General features: G+C 34.1%; 2 non-coding genes across 2 annotated transcripts; both read left to right on the top strand.

The window, feature by feature from the left end:
* The first annotated feature begins 12,149 nt into the window (after positions 1 to 12,149).
* Positions 12,150 to 12,222, top strand: Trnak-uuu. Its single transcript has one exon. It is a non-coding gene; the product is annotated as a tRNA-Lys (tRNA).
* A 6,312-nt stretch (positions 12,223 to 18,534) lies between these two features.
* On the top strand, positions 18,535 to 18,607 carry Trnak-uuu. Its single transcript has one exon. It is a non-coding gene; the product is annotated as a tRNA-Lys (tRNA).
* Positions 18,608 to 20,769: the final 2,162 nt, after the last annotated feature.

The following is a 20,769-nucleotide window of genomic DNA, read 5'->3' as shown; positions in this document are numbered from 1 at the left end:
TAACGTAAACGGTATTTAGCAGCGTTTTCCAATCAACTCGTTAAATCATACGACGTTAGAGGTTCCTGATAGTATCTCAGGCATGTATCATTTGCCTCGATGATATGTTTATACCCGTTGTCGTTGAGAACCAAGTAAATAATTATAATATATATAAATCATTGTCAATTGAATAACAAAATTATAATATCAAATGTTATTTCAATGGTTAATTAATTTATATATATTTACTTTGTAGCGTATTTGCTTCTAAATTTGTTTCTGCATGATAATCGTGTTATAAAACATTTAATTTGAAATAGTCTCTTCAAATTTGATAGTAGAAACATTGCCTTGATTAATTCTTACAAATTATGACTGCGTGAGCTGAGATGGCCCTGTTGTTAGAACGCGTGCATCTTAACGGATGATTTCGGGTTCAAATCTATGCAAGCCACTACATGTATGTGCTTAATTTGTGTTTATAATTCATCTCGTTCTCGAAAAGGAAAACGTCGTGAGGAAACCTGCATGTGTCAAATTTCATGAAAATTCTGCCACATGTGCATTCCATGAACCCGCATTGGAAAAGCGTGGTAGAATATGTTTCAAGCCCTTTCCTTAATGGGAAAGCGGGCCTTAGCCCAGTAGTGGGAAATTTACAGGCTGTTGTTATTGTTGTTGTTGTTGAAGACACATAAATTTAATTGTAGTGAGTATACTGGTTAGGTTTAGTTATGAATTTTATTTGAGAAAATAAGTATTCCTAACCGGTATTTTTTTAACTGTTTGTAAAAAAAATGTTTATCGCTTTTAAAGTAATAATTGATTACTTTGTGGTAGAACTTTGTACAAGCCTGTGTGGATTGACACCACACTCATCAAATACCGCTAAACAACACTTTGTAGTACTGGAACACAACAGTAGTACGTATTGTTGCTTTGCGGTGTAATATGAGCTTAGGTGTTTTGTGTGAATCCATTTGAAAAGGTACCAGTGCCTACAGATTTGAATAAGAATCATATAATTAAAACCCATCAATTAAATTAACTGTTCATCGATATTCCGTCATAATTATAATTGATTGAAATGCATAATATGTTAGGAAGTACGGAACCAGCAAACATATTACCTGTTAGACCTTATGCGGCATTCAATGCGTGATGTATATCATCAATAGCAATATCATTAATTGATGAATGTAGACTCTTTATGGTGATCCATTTTGACCTTTAGCTTGTTGATTCAATAAATAAGTGTGTTTTCCTTTACGGAACTGCACAAGGTATCTTAAATATGTATATGTTACAAGAATGTTTACATAAAAAACAATTCGTAATCATTAAAAATTTTTCATTAACCTCGGTGAAAGAATTACTCTTCAGCTATCTAGAACTAGAGTTAATCTTATTGATAAACTAGCTGTGCACGCGATCTTGTACGCGTTTGAATTTAACAAAAAAATGATGCCTATGTTACTCCTTATTATATTAGTTATCTGCCAGTGAAAGTCTCGTCAAAATCGGTCCAGTCGTTCCAGAGATTAGCCGGTAGAAACAGAGAGAGAGACAAAAATGGTAAAAAGTGTTATTTTGGTATATGTACCGTCTATACATACTCGTGCATATGCATTGAGTAAAAAAGGGTTATTTTAATATTACCAACAGACACTCCAATTTTATTGTAAGTATAGATAATATTATATTTTAAGATTTTCTTCACACTTGTGATGGAGGATGTTAGTTATTCTTTGTCCATTACTGCATCTCTTACAATATGAATACAAAATTTCAAACGATAAAAGCTGAAGCAAAAAGCCTCATTAAAAGTATAACACCTCGCCTTATTGCCTCCACTGGTGACAGGAGGGCTGGTTCATTTTTTGCCCAGATGATCGGAATTGCGATTCAACGGGGAAATGCTGCTAGCATTCTTGCCACAATTCCACGTGGTCAAGATTTGTACAGTAACAATTTTTTAAATTCTTATTTGTATATATTTAAGGACTTAATAATTATTTTGTTAATTAATGTATATTAATTTATGTTCAAATTCAATATACATATATGTATATAATAAAATTGACTAAAGAGATCTGCTGAGTTTTTTTCGGTTTTTCTCAAGTCATGGTAATCTTTTCCGAACCGGTGGTAGGGTTTAATTTGACCATCAATAAGTAAGTGTGATGCTTCCATATTGAATAAAGGAATTTGAGTCTGAGTTTGGACTCAAAGGCTGTAAAGATGCTCAATTAATCTGAAAATAATGAGTAATTTAGAAGATTATTATGTAGTAATTATATTTAGTACTATAATTAGTATTTGATGATTTATCGTACTTTAAAGTTCAGTAGTGCTCGGTTAATGAGTACTGTCAATCGAACGGTACGGTAGACAAAAAAATACCTTTTTATGAGATTATGATTATAAATAAAAAAATTAACTATATATATTATATAGGCTTCAATGAGAAGTTTTTAAAGATTTACAGCGATTTTTTAAAATAAACCTTGGAAATTTACATATAAAATTTTATTTCTGGTCCCAGAAACTTTATTTCATGTATAATTCATTGAACTTACTTTTTAAATTTTATTTATTGGTAAAGATGCCATATTATTCAATACAATATAGTTGACTTCCAAACAGGATATATTACATACATATATAATTGTTTAATTAAATAACATGACTTTGCTTTTTTAGATGTTGAAAAAGAGTAACTACAGTTTTTCTTGTTGGTTCTTTTCGGTAGAATATGATTTGTGAACCGATAGTAACTTCACTTGATATACATAGTTTGTTAAATGATGATTCTAAAGTGCTTGTCTTGTGTGCCTACTTGAACAAAGTATATTTTGATTTTGAATTTGATACACCTGAATTTTAACGGTTGTATATTAGTTATAACGCACACCTATCACGTATATAAAGGTACTTTTTAAGGTAGTGGTGGATACCCAATATCGATATTTTTGTAAAATCGATTATTTTACCCAAGAACTGGAGCCAGTACGAGGATGCTTGTCACTTACAACTGCGATTTACTCATCAAGATTATATTCTGGCAATTTTTAGATAGTAGGACGTATTTCCCATTTTCATTAAATAAAAGAAAGAGATAGATGATGAATAAATTAGTAAATATTAAAAACAGTCATATATTATTACATTTTCGAAGATTTTTGGTAACTGTTTTTCTATCTGTATCGACCTCGGGATCAGAGCAACTAGGTTACACTCTAGTCATAAAATGTTTACGTGCAATAAAAATAACCTAACATAACCATTTACTTGGGATGAGTTTAAGTAAAGTAATTAATTTAATTGAGAATATATACTTAAAATTATGTTAACCCTGTTTGTATGAGTCACTCCTCTTTGTCAAATTGTATAAGAGCCCTTTTTATCTCGTTGGAAAAATGCATTAGGCGTATCCCCCACGTGGCAGATTTTTAGAAAAATACGCCTGGAGTTAAGCTCGGGTTCTATCACAGGACACTAATTATTGTAAAGAAAATCATTGTAAATCTGTTCGAGTATGCGAGATTCTTGCCGATTCTTCTCGCTAGAGATTGCTGTCCGAAACGGTAAACGGTATATTAATTAAATACCGTTATCGACGATACAAAAACCCTTCTTTGTGTGCTTCTTTTAAGTCCTTCTTCTTTTAAGTTTATTTGAATAAAATTGATTTGATTTGATTTTGATTTGCAGTGGGATATAAGTGGTACTAGCCGGTGCTCTGGACACCAAGTGCACCCTGGTTCACCGGAATACCCATTCAGAAGTTAGCGGTACCCTCTCCATCTCTTCGAGGGTCGCAACGGGATCACTTGCTGTCGTATGCTACTGTGACGAATAGAGTAATAGCCTATTTCAACAAAATATGTAAAGACATATTTTGACATTTCATTGACGCGATATGATTGGTCGAAATCATGAGTTATCTATGGTATTTATTATAATTGTTTGTTGATGCGAGGCTCAAAAACCACGAGATAATTCACAAGTTCATATCCAATTGTATCTAATAACATTTTCCTAATGAAGTACCCAATTTAGAACCCAAAACCTTCAGCCGAGATCCACAGGCTACATCCACTCGACCACCACGGTGCTAAACTATACATAATATATTACAAAACAATAAAATCACTTTAAAACAACAAACGAGACACGATCTGGACAGTGTTATGTAACATTAAACTATCTTTAATTACATCACCAGTCAAACTAGATCTTTCTCACGCACAATAAATACTCGACAATATCCCTTAATTGTAAAACAATAAGAGTTATTATCGATTTGTATAAATTGCCTTGTGGGTCAAGGTAGTCGGTGAAGATGAATCGGTTCCGCTGCGAAGATACGAAGTTAATTCATTTTGAATTTGCACCAATAGCAACTAAATTGTTACTCGAGGCGTCGCGGAAGGCTCGTTCGTTATTTTTAAATTGAACTTTAATACATAGTTATTTCCCCCGACCTCACTCGGGTACAAATTGATTTATTTCAATATATAATGTTGTCTTAAATTTTCGCGATTATTACACATTTAAATAAAACTAGTAATAACGGATTTTAATCGCGTATATTAAATATTTTGGACATCCCGACGTTTCGAGCACTTTACAGCGTTCGTGGTCACGGGTAGACTGATGGTCAGTTTTATTTATTTCATTATATTTTTTTATGTTACTTCTCATGCACGTTATAAAAAAATATGAGATTTTATATGCGCATGCGCAGGTTGACCTGAAAACTACACGATGAAGTTGCTCACTAAACCACCAATTATATGTCAATTCGTTCAAAATAGACGATATCATAACTTATCTTATTTTACAATGACTTTTTTTAATATTTAAATTTCTGAATACATACATTTATTATATTAATAATTTATATTTTATTATTAACAAATAGATCCGTAATTTTTGTGTAATTAATTATACAAGTAATTAAAATGCAATTACGACCAAGAAGTTTATCTTACAGTAGTATACGAATCTTTTTTATATAAATCAATTACTATCATCATTGAGAGCTGAGATGGCCCAGTGGTTAGAACGCGTGCATCTTAACCGATAATTGCGGGTTCGAACCCACGCAAGCACCACTATATATATGTGCTTAATTTGTGTTTATAATTCATCTCGTCGGCGGTGAAGGAAAACATCGTGAGGAAACCTGCATGTGTCTAATTTCATCGAAATTCTGCCACATGTGCATTCCACCAACCCGCATTGGAACAGCGTGGTGGAATATGTTCCAAACCCTCTCCTTAATGAAAGAGGAGGCCTTATCCCAGCAGTGGGAAATTCACAGGCTGGTACTTTACTTTTTTTTTACTTTACTATCATAATTTGTTTATCCTGAACTAGTGATCCGCCCGGGCTGCACATGGGTGCGATGCTGATAATAAAAATGCTTCAAAGTGCCTCTTTCAATGAGTTCAGGGCCATATTGATTTATATTAAATGCACTACGTATTTATGGTATATAATTGGATAAAGATTAATAGTGTACTTCTTAAAATCTTTTATCGTTAATTAGCGTTATATCTCTTAAAAAGTTTAGGAAAAATATGGTTATTGTGGCTTATCCGTCATACACTATAACATTGCGGAATTTTGCTAGTCCTATTTGTACAATACTTTAGTGTATTATTTTGATCCATCTCGTAGGGTTCGGCCAGCGTTTGCAATGTAAGCGCAAAATAATGTGCTTATTTACGACATCACATTAGAAATCGCTAAAATTATCAGTGTTTCTTTGTGCATGTATTATACATATAAATCTTCTTGAATCAATCAACATACATACTAATTAAAACTGCATCAATTCTTTTCGTAGTTTTAAAGATCTGAGATACATAGACAGACGGCGGGAAGAAACATTGTAGTTATATTAGGGGGTTTGATTATTGTATAAAATATTATATAATATCTTATAATTATAAGTATAACACAATAGAAGATTATTAATATCTTATATTAATAATCTTCTATTGTATAATATCTTTAAGTTCCTTGTGATGTTTTTCTTTTTGTGTGATATGTTTCTTTTTTTTTAGTATAAGGGCTTTTTAGTTTTAGTTTTTGTTCTTATAATTTCATTTATTTATTTTCGTGTGCGCGCATGTGTTTATGTTTGCCCAATAGTCAGGGGCCATCTGAAAATCAGTGTTGTGCATTAGCACAACTTATACTGAGATGAACCCCTTGCTACCTACATTGTGTTCTTTAAATTTAATTTTTTTCCTGTATAATCTATGTAATGTATGTGTGTAGCAAAATAAATGGTTTAAATGGTTTAAAAGCATAGATACAGCCTATAAATATTCCAAAGCTGGGCTCTACCTGTGTAGGATGTTTGGCTTACTTTACCATGCTACTGTTACGTTGACTGGACCACATCAGTTAGCACATAATACACTGCGTAGTTATACTTACATCTGATATTTCCCTTCACAGCTTAGCGCGAAATGAATATCAATGATTATTTAAGCTCTCCAGTTATATCGCATTAAATCGAGTCCTCTTTTGGTTTTAGTAGACTAGACATCTCGGTAATTTAAGCAAATTTAGGCCCCGGTTTATTTAATTGCAATCCACGTGTTATATTCTGCTAAGCTGTCAATTTTTTTCCAAACTATTTAGAAAAAAACGACAAACTTCTAGGGAAAAAAGCGTGAACAACATGAACACGTGAAAACGTGAACAAATTCTTCTTGGGCTAAAGGATTGACCCCCTGTCGCAATCAGCTTGTTAGAAATGAGTTGGCTAAATGTTGCTCCATATTTGAGATGTGGTGACTGTTTTACTTTGTCATAATAAGACATAACGGCTATGAAGAGTTTATCGTAATGCGAGGCGGTATCCTCGAACGGTCAAATAAAAAAAATAAACAAATGCTCTCTGTACTTTCATTAACATATAACTTTTATTATGATCATAATAGTTGATCTATAATTTATAGTGGATAAGTTTCCATCTAGTCTACCATACTCCTGCACGAAATCATTATTTCGAACATACTTCAATTCAACTCTTCTTTTATAAAATCAAATGAAATCAATTTTATTCAAGTAAACTTCACGATAATTAAATACTTCCACCGTTTCGGAACGCATCTTCTAGCGAGAAGAAACGGCAAGAAACTTGCATAGTTATTCTTTTCATATAAACAGGTTTACAATGTAGTTATTTACAGTAATTACTGTTCTATGATAGAACCCGAGGCTAACTCCAGGCGTTTTTTTTTTAATGACTTTTAGTTGTGCTGATAGGGCACAGATTATTTCGCCAATGTCACGTTGGATAGAGAAGACTGGAACGCACTATTTGAACGCACCCGTAAACGTCAAACATGGCCGCCCGTTGAACTGTCATACTTGACAGTTATGTCGATTATACGCATTTTACGGATACGTGTTGTCGAATAAAACAATAATTAATTTTAAACGACCTGTACGAAATTATTAATATAGATTAATGTAAAGAAACAACAACAACAGCCTGTAAACATCCCATTGCTAGGCCAAAGCCTTCTCTCCATTTGAGGAGAAGGTTCGGAACATATTCTACCACGCTGTTCCAATGCGGGTTGGTGGAAAACACATACCAGAGAGGTAGAGGCCAAACACGACATGAATTATAAATACAAATTAAGCACATGAATATTCAGCGGTGCGCCTGGGTTTGAACTGGCAATAATCGGTTAAGATGTATGCGTTCTAACCACTGGGCCATCTCAGCTCTTTAATGCAAAGAGGCGTGTAAACAATTAATGAGAGTAAGAAGAACAAATGAATTCATAATAAAAAGCCTATACCCTTGACATTTTAAGGTTAAACTTTGATGTGAACATGAATAAATTCCTTTACAAGGATTAATACAACTAGTAAGTTCGCTATTTCATCCGTATTAAAATTCCATACAGAGAATAATAACAATCCTAATCAATAATTATAACGGTGTTCGTATGTTACTAATGTATGTTAATAACCAAACCGGTTTTTTCTTTTGAGAATGACATTTTCCGGCACTAAAATATAGAGAGTTGTCTGATGGAAAAAAAGTAAAAGTAAAGTAAAGTAACAGCCTGTACATTTCCCACTGCTGAGATAAGGCCTCCTGTTCCACTAAGGAGAGGGTTTGGAACATATTCCACCACGCTGTTCCAATGCGGGTTGGTGGAATGTACATGTGGCAGAATTTCGATGAAATTAGACACATGCAGGTTTCCTCACGATGCTTTCCATCACCGCCGAGCACGAGATGAATTATAAACACAAATTAAGCACATTTATATAGCGGTGCTTGCCTGGGTTTGAACCCACAATCATCGGTTAAGATGCACGCGTTCTAACCACTGGGCCATCTCAGCTCTGATGGAAAGATTCCTCTAAATTAGTTCCGTAGATCCTGATAATTCTAAATTCAAACAAGCTTATGTCCTTTCGCGGGGCTCAACCTATCTCCAGCAGTGTAAGCGTGAAGAGAAAGAGTAAGTTTATAATTCTGTATCTAACTACATACTAGTTAGATACAGAATTATAAATGTGAAAGTGACTGTTTGTCTTTCGTATATGTCGCTCTTTTATTACCAAACCGCTGAATCGAATTTGATGAAATTTCGTACGAAGCAAATTTGAAATCCAAGGAAGGATATAAGCTTTTTTTTTTTTTATGGTATAGGTTGGCGGACGAGCATATGGGCCACCTGATGGAAAGTGGTCACCATCACCCATTGACAATGACGCTGTAAGATGTATTACCTTAATCGTCAATGTGCCACCAGCCTTGGGAACTAAGATGTTATATCCCTTGTGCCTGTAGTTACACTGGCTCACTCACCCTTCAAACCGGAACACAACAATACTGAGTACTGTTATTTGGCGGTAGAATAACTGATGAGTGGGTGGTACCTACCCAGACGGGCTTGCACAAAGTCCTACCACCAAGTAACTATAGTACTACTATTTTTGCCTCATATATGACAACCAAACCCATAAACCGCGAGCTAAGCCGAGGACAACTAGTATTAATATATATTACGAATACAGCAGTATTCTTATCTCCTAGAAAATTTATGTAAAAACAGCGAAATAACAGATGTGAATATCCCACTGCTGGGCTAAGGATCCTCATTTCCTTCCTCCCGTGATTCATTCACATCTATCATATGTAAGAGTCGAGATGGCCCAGTGGTTAGAAGGCGTGCATCTGAACCGATGATTGCGGGTTCTAACCAAGGCAAGCACCGCTGATTCATGTGCTTAATTTGTCTTTATAATTTATCTCGTGCTCAGCGGTGAAGGAAAACATCGTGAGGAAACCTGCATGTGACAAATTTCATAGAAATTCTGCCACATGTGTATTCCACCAAGCCGCATTGGAACAGCGTGGTGGAATATGTTCCAAACCTTCTCCTCAAAGGGAGACGAGGCCTTTAGCCCAGCCGTGGGAATTTACAGGCTGTTGTTGTATCATATGTAAATTTCACGAATTTCTTCTCAACAAAATGAACTGTAAACAAACATAAACCATTCAGTCTTCTAACCACTGGCCTATCATGGTTCTCGTTAATGTAAACAGGTCAGATTTAATGAAACAATACATTTCTTTAATTCAGTTACAGTTTTCGACCCGGCCACAGTTTCGACACTGAGATAACATCGACATACCGACAAATGTCTTCCACTCATTGTTATAAACACAATAATTCCTCTCTACGCCCTTGACTTGTTCGGTTTTAATGGAGCATCTGCGAATATACACATTGCGTTCGCCCGATTTGCTTGCATTACAACTGTGTAATGATTTAAAAAAGCTTGTAACACATTACAATTTGTAACAATCCGTCTTTTGTTTGATTGTTACAAATAGAACAATTATAAGTAACTTACGTTTTGCGTCAATAATGGCTTAACAGCCTAGCGATGTTATTCGCAGGATTAGTACTCAAACTTTAACATAAATTGGAAGGATAAATATTAATATTAGTAATTCCTTGTGTAATTTTCTTAAAACATCATTTCTCGAGTGATATACGAAGAACATCATCATCATCATCAGCCCGTTTTTGTCCATTGCTGGACATAGGCCTCTTCAAGTGCACGCCACTGTGGTCTTTCTCAGGCTACTCGCATCCAGTTTTTGCCTGCCGTCTTGCGTAAATCCTTACTCCTCCGTGCCTCAGGACGCCCTACACCACGTTTGCCGAGACGCTAGAACACGTTATACGACGAACACACTTCGTATATCACTCGCGAAAAGATGAAAATCTAACTTGCAATTATACGATATTATCGACTAATTTCTTACAGAATATGGATGTAAAAATCACATACACTTTCATCCGCTCTTATATTTTTTGTTTGAAAATGGGCGTTCCACAAGGGTCGATTGTAAGATCTCTTTTATTTTTAATGTATCAAATTAATGAACTTTAAATATTTTAGTCCACTGTTAGAAGCGACGTTCATTTACAATAGTGCATATTCTAAAATCCATTCAAATCATTATTTAAATTAGAGACTCAAAATAAAATATACCTTAAACACCACTCAAAGTTAAAATCATATAATGAAATGTCATGACAAATGTCAAATGACCCGCTTAAATTATTTGTGACGCCTATGTCAACATATTTATCAAGTATTTATCAGAGAATTTATGAGACCTTAAGCTCAACTTGCATATTAAAGTAAAACCTACCAATACCACAAATTGTTTAACACATTTAAGAGTTGATTTTATTATACCGATAATATTTGGCGTAGAACGAATCTGTCGTAATTACTTTACTCGATATAAGGGAACAAGATTATAAGCTATTGTTTAACAAAAGAGATCGAAGTGTAACTGTTACCACATTTTTTAATAATTGCTTGAGACTCTAAGCTCGGTCTTTATCTCATTAGCGGTTACATGTACTTTCAGCTCCCAGGGTACATCGTTGGGAAATTAAAGAACAGATATTATCATTGCTCAAGTATAGAGAAAGCTGAAGCTTATTTCAAAACCCTCCATTAGACTAGTTATAGTTACTTATACTTGGTGGTAGAACTTCGTACAATTTCTAAATATTAATTTAGTTTTTACTATGAGTCAATAGATGTCATTATTTAATTTATTCGAGTTTCTAAATCACGCTATCCTTTGTCTAAAAAAAAATATAAGTCTGGAAATTCAATGTAATTGTTTTGGAAACGAGTGGTGTTTCAGGCCTTGTGCAAGCCTGTCTGGGTAGGTAACACCTCATCATTAAATACTCTACCTCTAAGCAGCAGTGCGCAGTTTTGTGTGTTTCGATTTGAAAGATGAGTGAGTCAGTGTAACTACAGGCCCAAAGGACATTATAATACCTTCATTCCTATGATTGGTGGCGCCTTGGCGATGTAAGGATTGATTGAGATTTCTTACAGCGCTATTCTTAATAGTTGGAGGAGACCAATCACCATTCATTTGCTTCTCCACCAATCTATACCGTAAAAAAAGAAATACATGAGGCAAAATATAATATCTTCTCCCTTTGTGGAAGTTTTGAAGCATATTCCACCAGGCTGATTCAATGCGTTTTCAACGAAATTCTGTTACATGCAGGGATGCAGCTTTCCTCACAATGTTTTCCTTCACCACCGAACACGAGGTGAATTATAAACACAAATTACACACATGAAAATTCAATGGTGCTTGTCTAAATTTGAACGTAGGCCACTAGGCCATCTCGGTTTAGTATTGCATATATTATATTTTTATAAAATCGTTATTCTCATCAACTATCAAGGCAAATTTCAAATACTAATGAGTCGTAATCAAATGTGATACAAATTGGGTACTTGAAATAAAATAAAAATGCAGCGTTCAAAATAATAAAAATGCTGTGCGTTATTTAATGTTAATATATAAAATCAAATATAAATTGGTCTCTCGTTGATTATACCGTCTAATAAAATCGAGTTCAAGGTTCGATTTTCTTACAATCATCATTATATATGATGAGTGTGTTTTATGTTACGGTATTTTAAAACTACATGTGTGAAAAACATAACCGACCAATCGGATCGTGTGTAATTATCTATTGTTTTATAATTTTCTTCGCTTTTACAATACCCTCGGTGTTCTCGTTATGCCCTAAATATTCAAGTCGTTAACAGCCCGGATAGCTCAGTCGGTAGAGCATTGGACTTTTAATCCAAGGGTCCAGGGTTCAAGTCCCTGTCCGGGCGGTTTTTTTGGACATTTACAAACAGGTTTTTGCTCAAAATTAATAATGACACATGGGATTATATGGGACCAAATGGGATGATAGCTATTTTACTAGTTCTAGCTATCTTGACAGTAATATAAACCCGTGTTAGCATAATCGCGTGGACCTTAAGGTGTGAGACAGGCTGAAAGAGAGGCGGTACATTGTGTCCAAGGATGCTTTTATAAAACATTACAGAAATTTCATCTGGCTATTGGTCTAGTGGCTATAAACTCTCGGTTTTGATCCCGAGGTATTGGATTCTGAGAAGAAGGGAATAGGGAGTTCTTATTGAGTATGTATCTTGTTTTTTTGGCTGGTCTCCTTTGAGATTGGCGGCCTTGCCAAAATTGGTCATGAAGTCAAAAAAAATCGACGATAATGACCAATTTATTACATGCCTATTCTATCTTACATAACTCTTTACAAAACTTAATGCAAAAAAACTTGGAAATCGATGTTCGTATTTCGACCAGTGATTGTTAAATTGCAAGCGACGATTCATAATCGAAAGTACATCACGATTGCGATTCTAAAACAATCGTAATTGAATATGAAACCTGTCAATAGATTACGAAAGATAGTGTGGAATCTGCGATACCCAATTACGAATTACATTTAGAGCATTGTGTAATTATAGTTGAAGTTTTCGATATTTATTTTATTTTATTTAAATAAACAGATAGGCTATCTGTTACAATACACATGAAACTCACAGCAGAACATGAGATTATTATAATAATAACTAGCGTCTCGTATCCGTGTAAGTTTCTTTTCATAAGAAAAGCCTGTAAATTTCCCACTGCTGGGCTAAAGCCTCCACTCCCATTAAGGAGAGGATTTTTCATATATTTACCTTTTATTCATATTTACCAATTACCTATCTATTTCAACGTATTTACACAAAAACCCTAATAAATTATGTACATAGACCTTCCTTATGAATGTCTCTGTCTATTAGTGAAAACCGCATGAAAATCCGTTCAGTAGTTTAGGATTTATAGTTAACATACAGACAGACATGGCTGAAGATTGTTATAATATGTAGTGATAAAATTAATAAGATATACGTGTCACTATTAGACCGGGAGATGAGGACACAAAATATTTGGTCATTTGTACCAGTATGGCGGTTCTTCAGGGGTCTAATTACGTAATGGTAAAAAGGAAAATGATGGTAGTAGCGCTCGCACCGCTAAATGACCAAATATTTTGTCATTATCATCTCCCGGTCTATATGATGTATCATTGTAAGTCAGTTGTCAATATTTCAGGAAGTGAATCACGCTGCTGATCCCACAGGCAATTAGTGCTTTGCATATGTATGATGGATGGACATTTGGACAGGATCACCAACAGCCATAACATTGGCGCTATCAGTAGCATTAACTCGTCGGGATAACGAGTGTGGGTTCCGCTGGATATTTAGTGGGTATTCTCGTACGCTGAGCGCATCAGACGTTCTCAGCACCATCGAGTATGTTACACCCCACCCTCACTATCACATTAAGTGTAACGTAAGAGAAAAGCGTAGGATCTTTTCCTGCGAAAAAAAGGCGTGAAGGCGTAACAAATATACTATTCAACCAAATTATCTAACTCAACTCCACTTATTGTTAATTCTCCTTACTGTATATTTAGCAATAACAACGTATTAATTAATAAGTGTTTAAGTATGTATAAGAGCAAAAGAATATCTATTTCTTATACTTAATTACGTAAAACGACCTTAAGTGCATTAAAAGGTCATAAAATCCGTCAAACTAAAGTGCAATTCTGATAGCAGTCATTACGAAGCTGGTATTTATTTTACTAAAAGCGATCGACAAGTTAATTGTTTGAGAATTGCTATTGTGATGGTGTTCATTTGTATCGGAACTATTATCAAATAATTTTAAAAAAAGCCTTTGTAGTAATCAGCGTTATTGAAGATAGACTAAATGAAGATGAAAGGCTATGACGAAGGTTACCTGTAAGTGCCTTTTGCTTTTCGGCTTCAATTTGAGACCCTGAGAGTCTTCTAAATCTATAGTATTTTTCAAGACAAAACCAAATTAATGGTGCCTCTGTTTGAGTGAGTACGGATGTCCTGCCGCCACCTCGAGGCCTCTTCAGAGAACAATTTATATCAAATATTTCTTCTTTACTTTCTGAAATATACTTGGGCCGCTGATGAAACGGATCGGTTCATGCTTTGCCCCACTCGTGGTTCAAAAAAGCTCTCGTCAAATGTGATCTCGCCTATCATGACATCAACGCTATGATACCACAAGCATTGTCACAGAAGTTACAAATATAATCCAAATTTCAATTCAATCCGTTGGAAGGAATAGATAGATTATTTTCTTGGGGCAGGGGTTGGTGCAAGCCCATCTGAGTAAGTACCAATTACCTAATGTTGTCTTAGATTTTTGCGATTATTTCACATTGAAATAAAACTAGTTTTTACGGATTTAAATCGCGTATAGACTAAGACTATAAGACTCAGTCTACCCGTGACCACGAACGCTGTAAAGTGCCCGAAAAGTCGGGATGATAAAAATAATTAATATACGCGATTTAAAAACGATGTAAAAACTAGTTTTATTTCAATACCATTTACCTACTGATCATGTCACATTCTTATGTCGACCAGCAAATTCCCAACGTTGGTGGCACATTGGTGATGTGGAGTATGGTTACTATATGCTTATTTTATTTTTTATTTATTTATTTAGGTTTATCAACAGTTGTTACAATATAAAACTTACTATAGGTACAATTATTTTTTATTATTATTGCTTGTATTATCTTGAATAGGGCTGTTTAGATCTTAATAAGCAACGTTTTTTTTTTTATAGATAGAGTGATTCGAGAGGAAGGTTTTTGTATATAATACATGAATAATATAGTAAAGAAACATAAAAAATCTGTAGTATATTTAGTACCAGTATTGCACCCGTGCGAAGCCAGGGCTGGTCGGTAGTTTAACATAAATATACAAAATGTAGTAATCGCAATCTCTAGCAAAACGATTTTTGCGTAGTTGATTAAAACTTTACAAAACAATTGAAAAGCTATATAAAAAGTTCACACAAATTAATTAAAAAAATAATCCTGTAATTATTACTTGCCACAAATCTAGTTTAGTGGTTTAGAGGTAATGAGGTAACAAACATACACGGAGCTTTCACACTGTTAATAATAATCTGTATCAATTTCTTAAAAAGCAAAACCGTGACCTCAATTGCAAAAAAGAACTGTAACATTTTTCGAAAGATTAATTATGATATACTCAGATGTTAAGATACAATGATCTTAATCTTAGGTCGCGGGTTCAAACCTGGGAATGTGTTTTATATTCATCTCGAACTTGTACGTAAATCATTGTCAGTTGATCTGTATATGTCGAAAGAGTTGCTGAAATGTGGCGTTGGTATCCATTAATTAGAATACACTTGCTTGTATTATCTTGAATACGGCTGTGTCACTCGTTTTAAGATTATACCACGTCTATTACGAAGACACTGCAATTTTTCAATTTCTATTAAAAAAAAAGTGTGCTGAAATGTGCCCAGCACACTCAAAGAATATCATTTTTATGAGGAGGTTCTTTTTTCAAGTACTGTTAGTACCGCTATTTTACTTTATCGAATTTATTAAAATTGTGCCGTAAGGTTCTTGAAACGTGCTGTCATGTGTAAGTATATAAATATTTTTTTTTTACAATTTTACTAGTAAAAAAAAAAAATATTTCGAAAATATAATCATTTTATTTAAAAAAGGAATAGAATCGCTAGAATGTGCTCAGCGCGTGGTAAGATGTGACGTTTGAAAAAAAAAATTATGAGGAGGTCCTTTTTTATGTCCGGTTGACTCCGCTACTTTACTTTATCGAACTTATTAAAACTGTGCCGTTATGTGCTCAAAACGTGCTTACATGTGCAAATGTTGAAAAACAAAGGATTTATTTATACAATATCACAAAGAAAAAACAAGGGACGCCCGGCAGAAGTGTTACATTTATGATTTAGGTTGTTGGACTTGCATATGTGTCGCTTGATAGTAAATGGTGACTACCGCCCATACACAATCGCTCTGTGAGAAATATTAACCATCCTTACATGCCAATGTGCTACCAATCTTGGGAACTAAGACATGTCCTTTGTGCTTTCAAACCGGAACACAACAATACTGAGTACTGTTGTGTAGTGGTAGAAAATCTAAAGAAAATTTAAACTAATCTATGTTTTTTTTAGGGAATAGGTTAACGGACGAGCATATGGGCCACCTGATGGTAAGAGGTCACCATCACCCATAGACAATGACGCTGAAAAAAATATTAACTATTCCTTACACGGTCAATGCGCCATCAACCTTGGGAACTAAGATGCTATGTCCCTTGTGCCTGTAGTTACACTGGCTCACTCACCCTTCAAGCTGGAACACTACAATACTTTCCGACTTCCAGGAAGGATATACTACATGCATATATAATTGTGTTTAACTGACATGACTATGTTGTTTTAAATGTTGCAAAAGAGTACCTATTGAATTTCTTGCCGGTTCTTCTCGTTATAATCTACATTCCGAACTGGTGGTAGCTTCACTTAATATAGCCGTTAAATGACGATTCAAAAGTGCTTGTATAAAGGAAGAAAGCCTACTTGAATAAAGGATATTTTGATTTTGATTTCGGTTCGTTGTATCGAGAACCGCCAATAAACTAAGTTATTCTACTGTTTCATAATTCGTTTATAAGTACGTACATATTTATTCTGGGGTCCTAACATACATATATCAAATGTGGTTAAAGTGCAGTTACAAAAGCAGTCATTACATTAAACGTCTAGTAATGAGCAAAAACTCGTTTGTCGTGATAGGGCAAACCTTGGCGGTGATTTGTCAAATTTGGATCAAGCGGCCATCTTTAATTTATGTTCTGATTTTAAAATTAACGCTTGTTTATGCACATAGCTTGCAAATTGATCATTTGATACACAGCTAGTAAATTGACGTTCGAATTTTAGAATTAGCCTTTGTGCTTTTATTATGATTCTATTTTTGAATTATTTTGTATCAATAGGCATCCATTTTGAATCATGTTCGATTTTAAAATTAACGTTATATTTTGGAGGTTATTAAATTGATATAGACACTTTTTTATTTAATTTTTTAATTCACACACAAAAGCCGTGAAATTATAAATTGAAATGGTTTAATCTGTGTAAATATGTTAATTTATTTACAAACAACTATACTACGTGCACATAGGTATATGACACAAGTACCTCTCAATTAATGTAACTGACATTCTTATGTCATAATCTATAATAATAGTATGGTTTTATATTTAGAAAAAATCGTTAAGCAGTTTGCGATTTCGGCCATTATTTAATTATATATTAGAAGATATTTATACAAACGCTCTTGAGATATGACGGAGAGCGTTCGGTAAATTGATTTACCAAAGCACAATGGTATTTGATGTGCTTATGAAATAGTATAAGTTCATATTGTAATATTTCTTACTTTACCAATTAAACCAACCAACATTGGTAAATAAGACGTTTTAAAAATCCAAACTCAGCTCGATTAGATATAGATACATTTATTTAACATAATAGGTTCAAGCGGCATAATTCAAAGTTGTACAATCAATCAACCTTAATTTTTAAGATAACCCCGATAAAAACCCGAATTCTGGCCACCAATTTTCTTGTGTTTTTTCTTTTTTTTTTTTCCTGTCACCTCACAATGTGTCCCATCATCCAATTTGTCAGCCGAGCTTATTCTGTTTTCTTAACCTGCGATGCAACAGTGTTACCATCTCTAAATCAGAATAACAAGAATAAAAATCATCACAGATGTATTACGCGATAAAATATTATATTCTAGATGATAAGTATTGAACCAGCATTTGTAGATTTGAAATAATTAATCAATTATTTTTAATTACGCACGTAATTTAATTCTTAGAAAAAATGATAGCTGGGTATCTTACTGTATCGAGGTAGGTTTCATATTCGTTGTAACTTTACACTTAAAATTGTCAAATAATTATTGAAAAATGCTCTCTAGTTACGAGCACCCTAGTAAATCATTGATTTTTTTTATTAAATTACATAAGGCGCTTTGGAGTATAGATTATTATGAATTATATATATCAGGTAGATAGTGGTACCTTTTTTACACTGGGTCACTTACCATTCAAGAAGAATCAGACAAATTGTAGTAGGTATTACGCTTTCCAGACTTACGCTTAGTGCTAAATATTAGATTATTAATCCGTAGATTTGTGGTACCGTATATAGCCCGGATAGCTCAGTCGGTAGAGCATTGGACTTTTAATCCAAGGGTCCAGGGTTCAAGTCCCTGTCCGGGCGGTTTTTTTTCTTAGTACTACAGTCATTTTGTTAATATACTGAAAATTTATAAAAATAATAAACAACAAAAGTGGAGGACCAGACAGTAAATAATACTAAATTTAGACTCGGCGTTTTTTTATGTGAAAATGTTCCGGCATGTTTCGACATTGTCTACGAATGCCTTGTCACGAGACTTTCTCGTCTCAATATCCAACTCTACCAAATGAATATAAAAATCTTACATATATTAAAGGTAGGTAATTTTTGAAAATATAATATAAAATATATTATTTATAATAATTTAAGTTAGAACGCGTGCATCTTAACCGATGATTGCGGGTTCAAACCCAGGCAAGCACCGCTGTTTCATGTGCTTAATTTGTCTTTATAATTCATCTCGTGCTCAGCGGTGAAGGAAAACATCGTGAGGAAACCAACATGTGACAAATTTCATAGAAATTCTGCCACATGTGTATTCCACCAACCCGCATTGGAACAGCGTGGTGGAATGTGTTCCAAACCTTCTCCTCAAAGGGAGAGGAGGCCTTCAGCCCAGCAGTGGGAATTTATAGGCTGTTGTTGTTGTTGTTGTTGTATGTATAATATATATTTTATATATAATTTAAAATATATAAAAAAATATTTTTTATGTAAGAGAGTAATAAAAAATGGCACATCAAATCTAAATTCACCTAAGCGTATTTAGATGTAACGACGCCGTGACAAGAATAGCCTTGATTTCGAATCGAATTAAAACCTTTTTTTTCACATTCTAGAATATTCTTGAAACAATTCAAAGCTATGTAATTATGCTAATATATATTGCCTAATATTTAGCTCTGACTTTTCCTGATTAAGGATGTAATTTTATATGTAAATTTAAATGGATTGTTTGATATGATTTCAGCTACGGTGGAAACCTCAAGGATTAACCATCCACCGGTTTTCATGGGTACGCCACTCCGAGGTCCCGGGTTTGATTCCCGGCCGAGTTGATGTAGAAAACTCATTAGTTTTCTATGTTGTTTTGGATCTGGGTGTATGTGGTGCCGTCGTTACTTCTGATTTTCCATAACACAAGTGCTTTAGCTATTGGGATCAGAGTAATGTATGTGATATTGTCCACTATTTACTTATTTATTTATTTGTCTATTTCATAATTAATTAATAGAGTAATCGCCAATAATATTTCGGGTCACCCCGAATGGAGTTGTAAGTGTCATGACAACGCGAGCCGTTATTATTTGATAAGCGCCTCGAAAGCGATGGTGATTTGCAAACCCATTTTGCTCACATGGTCTTCCAAATATCGAATCCAAACCCTTTCGGCATCCTGCTCCTCCGACACGTATATATATGAACCAACTAGTAGTACCCCGTGGTTTCGCTCGCGTTTCAGGCTGTTTGTTGTCATGTGTGAGGCAAAAAGGTAGCCTACATCCATTCTTGGAGTTCAAGTTTGTTTCATTCCAAATTTTATCAAATTCGATTCAGCGGTTTGGTCGTGAGGCAAATAGACAGACAGAGTTAGATGGGGATGATCAGTTTAAACTTAGTCCAAAAACTCCGAAAGACACTAGGAAACTTCATTAAAAAAAAATTAAATGTTAAAAAAGAGTAACTACCGAGTTTCTTGCCGGTTCTTCTCGGTAGAATCTACTTTCCGAACCGGTGGTAGCTTTACGTAATTGTAAAATGACGATTCAAAAGCGCTTGTAAAGGCCTACTTGAATAAAGTTTATTTTGATTTGATTACTTATTCCAAATTTAAAATCGTAGTTAAACAGTTCAATGTAAGTGTCAATTTTGAATTAAATATGATATATTTCTCATTATGGTAATCCATTTTTATAAGCATCGTAAAGTCACGACCTTTATAATGTATATATTACATCAAAAGTTCAACATTGCTATTCATAAAATAAAATTAAGTCACGAAATTTGATCGGATTCGTTTTTTTTTATAAATGAAATCATTGTTATGACGTAACAATGAAACGGAGCGTAGATAATCGACTTTCTCATGACTCTTGTTCTCCTGGTACTTTTTAGCCTCGTTCTATTCTTTTTTAATTGAAAATAGGTAGGCAGACTATCAAATCAAAATATATTTCTCTATTCGGGGACTTCACAATGTTAAATTTAAAGCTTCTTCTAATTACATACTACTGTATTGAGTA

Source organism: Vanessa cardui, chromosome 26, assembly GCF_905220365.1.
Source record: "Vanessa cardui chromosome 26, ilVanCard2.1, whole genome shotgun sequence".
Taxonomy (NCBI): Eukaryota; Metazoa; Arthropoda; class Insecta; order Lepidoptera; family Nymphalidae; genus Vanessa; species Vanessa cardui.
The sequence above is the reverse complement of the archived record's forward strand: the minus strand, read 5'-3'. Positions and strand labels throughout refer to the sequence as shown.